This window comes from Triturus cristatus, chromosome 5_2 (genome assembly GCF_964204655.1).
Source record: "Triturus cristatus chromosome 5_2, aTriCri1.1, whole genome shotgun sequence".
Classification (NCBI taxonomy): domain Eukaryota; kingdom Metazoa; phylum Chordata; class Amphibia; order Caudata; family Salamandridae; genus Triturus; species Triturus cristatus.
In genome coordinates, this window is record NC_140588.1 from 1,057,503,027 (window position 1) to 1,057,508,677 (window position 5,651).

Consider the following 5,651-nt stretch of genomic DNA (forward strand, 5'->3'; position numbering starts at 1 on the left):
TGGCCCTCTGCAGAAGTTGGTGCATAGAGAAAGAAGTTCTCTCCAACATTACTCGTTAGACTATGTAATGCCATCTCTAAACCAGGCTCTGTTCATGTTGATATCTCCACCTGGTTTACACAGGATGTGATGATTCCAAAACTAGAATGTTTCAGTCCATTTGGCTGTGATGCCTGCCTTGCGTCTCGCCTAAATGACAGACTACAGCTCCTTCAGATGATCCTGCATAAGCAACAGCTCTGGCTTTATAGAATTGCCTTTTTTTCTGGGATGCACGAACAGCCCAAGGCAAAGACGTTGCATGTCTCCTCCCAATCAGCACATTAGAGGCTTCAGTACAGTACTAGGCACACCCAAAGCACTACAGATGCACCATAATCTGGTTTCATCGGATAGCCAACCCTGCTGTCAACTTAACAATATCATCACACACCATCACTCCAGAAAGACCTACACATGGCCATCCCCTGCCAGTGAATGATAGGGCCCTCACAACCTCATGCACACAATATGGCACAAAAGTCAAAGAGCGCCAAAGATATTGCAGGGCACTGTGAAGCCAAAAGCACAGAGCAAAACCCACCCATATACATACAAATGTTATAACACTGATATAACTAAATTAAAGAATTTACTCTACCGAGAAATGGACAACCAGCCAATGAAACCTACAATAGATAAATGAACGTCCTTTGCAACATCGATCTAAACACATAACACACTATAAAATGTTCAAAGATCGTACTCCGTTCACTTGCACATAAACCAACACAGTTCTAAACTAAGCGTTAAACAGTCTCTGCTGACCACATGCAACCAGCAAACCACATCCGCAAACAACAACAAACACCATAGTCTGATGGCAATGCAAAGTCAACATAAAATGGTCTCCTATTGAGAATGTGCTTCAATACCATTACATTGCTGGTGGGCACTGTGCCAGTGCTACAGGGCTCTCATAATAAATTATCAATATGCTGTGTTATGGAACTCCCCAATATAGTGTCTCCGCATGGCCCGTTGAAAGTTTCTGCATCAAATTCTGCTGAACAGTGATAAGGTAATGAACTATAAGGAAACCCTCCTCTAGATAATGGAACACACAATGTTAAAAAGTGTCAGTTTGCAAATAACGTGTCATAATGCACTCTAGCTGCAAACTATATATCCCCCTACCACCCTGGACCATACAATACAAGACAACCCTATCCTGGGGTCTAGCACGGCTGGTGGAACGTGGCTACCCTATCAGGCTCCTTAAAAAAGCCCGAAAAAGGGCATGGCACAACCACAGGGAATTTCTTTTGATCCCTAAGTCTAAGGAGATCCTCAAGGAGGATCGCTTGGTATGTGTCACGACATTTTGTACAAAGAGCAATGAGATCAAAAAGATAGTCAATAAGCATTGGCACCTAGTATCCGACGAATTGGGTAACACACCAATCCCCTTACATGCATTCAAGAAAGGGAAAAACATACGAGATCAATTGGTCAAATCGTTACTACCGATGCCCCCCAATATCGGTCAGACCACTTTATGGGATGTTCCGTCTGCCACGGGACACCATAAATGTGGTTCCTGCAAAGCTTGCCCTTTGACCAAAGAAATGAATGTGTTTACATACCATGGAAAGGTACACACACTTAAGGGTTTCAGTAATTGCAACTCATCGGGGGTCATATACGCAATTGTTTGCCCCTGTGACTTCATGTATGTGGGACAGACGGCTCAAAAAGTTAAGTGTCGCATCCTTCATCACTGCAGCCGTATACGCTGTAAAACAGTGGGAGCACCCTTGGTTGACCATTTTACGAAATTTGGCCATGCAGCGGACAGTCTAAAATGGTGGGTTCTTGAAAAGATCAAACCTAATCCCAGGGGAGGTGACTTCAGTATCACACTTAATAGAAGGGAATGCAGATGGATAGACTCCTTGGACACTATCCATAGAGGATTGAACGAGTTGGAGGAGATTAATAGACAGATTTCCATTATGAGTACTGGGTAGTATATCTTTGGCACTAATCTCTCACCACTGGTATATTATTCATGATAACTACGGATGTACATTGTGACATGTGGCCTGTTCTGCTAATCCACTGCTTCATGTATACTGTGAAATGTGGCCTGTTCTGCTAATCTACTGCCCTTAATTACAACCGGTCAACACTGTACATTTTGGCCCTTACATTGACTGCCGATGTTATGGTTAACTGTACGTATGTTTATATTATGTATATGTTGGAACTATTGTTCTATTGTCTGTCAGGTTATATTCATTCATTGTAAATTTAGACATGTTACTTCATGATCTGTGTATTCATTACATCGGATCCATTGTTACAAGACAGTATTCGGTAAAACTGTGTGCCGATTAATTTATTGAACTCGGAGTACTACTTTTGTTTTTAAATCACTATTCCAATTGTGTCCAACCCCCGGTACACATAGACATCACAAGCCCTATTGGAACTACAGAGGTATTGCCCCGGTGAGTCTTTCTACTCTGACTCTCTTAACGACGCACCGTCACGACGTGCACGGTTACCCGGTGCGCTTCATATAATCAGAGCGCATGCGCCCCCGGTTCCTACCGGTTGAGACGCCACGGGAACACGCTCTGCATTAGATGCAGGTAAGAACGCTAGGAGTACTTTTAGTTCTTAACTCACGACGCTGGCCAACTGGTACCCTTATCATTCACCTTGGTTTCCCCTTAGACCGGCTGCCGTAATTGAATTCCGGTTCCCTGGAACAAGCTGCCGAACGGATTGAGTCCACGTTACAGAACGGCCCTTGTCCGGGATATGTGATGCCCAAATTGGTTCCCTGTGTTACACTGCTGAACGGATTCAGTCCGCGTTGCAGGTATTGTGAATTTTAATTAATCTTATGCCCCCACATGCGCAATCTGAGCGAATAGATCGCTGACCTGGCACTGACACTGTCCAATTCTGTTTAATTTCAGTTCCAGTGTCTGTGGACCACACACATGGTTTTTGAATTATTGCCACTATTGATTCATGGTTGAACCTTTCCTGGATTCACGCTGGGTAAGCATACACCCGCTCTGGCAGGTGTTAATCAAATTAGCTATACAACATCCTGATCATCTAACTCACACCTCCCCTTTTTTAGACCCCCAAGTCAAGTTGAGGACTCCGTCAGGTTGCCCCTCCTTGTTGTCCTGAAGAAGACCCGCATGGTCAAGGTATCAAATTACCGCAGTACCCTAAGACGGGTCGAAACGTCGACACCCCCTTATGAATGAGCCTGGTACACGTCCTTTACCCAACGTGCCAAAATATGAATTGGATTCTGTACTGAAAATTGTGACTTTATTTATTCATACGTGACCAGGACACCTTGTACGGTGAATTGTAAACCGTTTAATTTGTTACTTATCTTAATTCTTCTATCGCTCTCTGAGAATTTTCTCTTCACACACTCACTTCTCAGCACCCTTACTCTATGCACGTTCCCTCTGGAGCAACCATGCGCCGAACTTTTATATGAATTATTGTAAATAAATAAATATCGCTTAATCAAATGGAGGATGTTGTATCGCTTCAAATTTAGTTTCTTGAGCTATGATAAATGAAATTCAGCTCCAAATGTAACGTGATGACACATTACTGAATTGTGAAGTATTGAGTCAGGACCATTGTTTGTTGTACTAATTTGATTCCCAGGTCCCTGCCTTTTGGGAAAACCCCATTTTTTGCAATGGCTATCCTGGGGTCAGCGCACCCCTCAGCCTAAGAGAACCAGTGTGGGTGTCCAGTACTGGTGTGACGGGGGTTGTTGCTGATCATTATACATGTTTGCATCAGTACTATTCTAGAAGCGGTGCTGAAAGCCAGGACTGAGCCATGCTTGGAAATGTTCTCTCCTGACCCAGTAATGAAATAAGGGAACCTGGCGGAATCAAGAATTGCAGTGCCAGGGCACATAAGACATTGAAGACATATAACCAATTGACCATCAGGCTGCAGGCACATCCTTCCTCACCATGTAACACACACACTGGACAAATACCCCTCACAATAAGACAAAACAAAAGCTGGGTGTAAGGGAAGGAGCCGACAGCCGTGGCTCTGCTCCTATGACAGAAATATGGGACATATTATCAACGGCCAGCGATAATTATCGCTGGCCGTGTTTAGCGATAAATTTCTTATCGCAGGCTATCTCTGGAATTTATCGCCCTGGTAGCGTGTTATTAACAACGCGTTTCTCCAGGGCGATAAAAATTCCAGAGATGGCGAGGTCTTCGCCGTTTTGCAGGGAACATCGCTGGTTTTCCAGCGATGTTCCCAGCAAAACAGCGATAATCTTGCTGATACGACCCTGTGGTCGTATCAGCATAATCCACCCCCTATGTCAAACATAGGTAAGTCAGGATTTTAGCAGACGTTAGATTTTGGCGAAAACTCCTGTTTTCGCCAAAATCTAACGTCTGATAAAATCCTGTGGGCTGCCTTGTAAATATCGCGATGTGAACATCAGCGATATTTGCAAGGTAGTCCATCCGGGGTACGCCCAGTGACGCCCACTTTGCATCTCATTAGAGGTGCAAAGGGAGGTGCTGGGAAAAAGGGTGCTAACATGCGATTATGCATGTTTGCACCCTCTTGTAAATAGGGCGATAGTTTTATCTCTGCTTTTTTGGCTTTTTAAGCCCTTGTAAATATGCCCCTTCGTTCTGTAGCTAAATAAACGAGAGAAAGTATCCTAGAGGAGTGAAGGTGTTGAAAAGAGTGTGCATCACCAACAGTACAACTAAAACAATCAGCGATTTGGACATACATTTAACATGTCGCTCGCCCTTGCTCATCAACACAGTACCATGAAAACCTGTTGTCATTCTCTGAATTTGAAATAACGCAGATTTGACTGAAGAAAAAAATCCACACATATAAAATTTCCCCCATATTAATAGTCCACTTTGGTTCTCTCGTTTCCACATTGAAATCTTGGAGGAACACAGGAGGTCAGAGGGTGAGCCGTAAGGATGATCTTAGATTGCCAGCATTGGGGCTTGCTGATAGCACCAATTCTGTTCCACATACACATGTGCCACTGGCCCAGGTGATCTGACACCACCACCTAGGAGTCTAGGTGTACATTGACACCCCTCAGGTTTACCTCCATTTTGTATGCGTAGCTGTGAACCCAATAACATCAGCGACCCTAAGAGGGCAATCACTGTCCGCTGACACAAAAAGGATTTTCTGAACTAGGCAGGGCTAAAGACAAAGCAATCCTACTTTTGTGACTTCAAACCACGAGGACAGCCGCGGCCGAACACTAAGGGGGATATTTATTAACATTTCACACAAGGCAGGGCAGCAAGCAAAGCTACTGCCCTGTGTAGCATGAAGCGGAGAGCAGGATGCGTCATTTGTACTGTAATATGGTGCCCTTCTGCTCCTGCCTTGTGCTGGTGCACTCTGTGCAGCCTAGCTACAATGCAGGCACCGTTCTGCCATGAAGCTAGCATGCCTGCGTTACAAGCTGGATTGTTTTTGTGCAGGAGGGGATACCTACCTACCTACACAAATCAATACTTAAAGGCATTTTCCTTTTTTCCGTGTATGATGCCGAATGCATCACACAGAGCAAAAGGAAGTAACGAGGAGAAATAAAG

General features: G+C 44.3%; 1 long non-coding RNA gene across 1 annotated transcript; it reads left to right on the forward strand.

The window, feature by feature from the left end:
- The first annotated feature begins 2,320 nt into the window (after positions 1–2,320).
- On the forward strand, positions 2,321–3,555 carry LOC146829659 (uncharacterized). The gene is made up of 3 exons (XR_014962032.1): positions 2,321–2,869; positions 2,970–3,054; positions 3,140–3,555. It is a non-coding gene; the product is annotated as an uncharacterized LOC146829659 (long non-coding RNA).
- Positions 3,556–5,651: the final 2,096 nt, after the last annotated feature.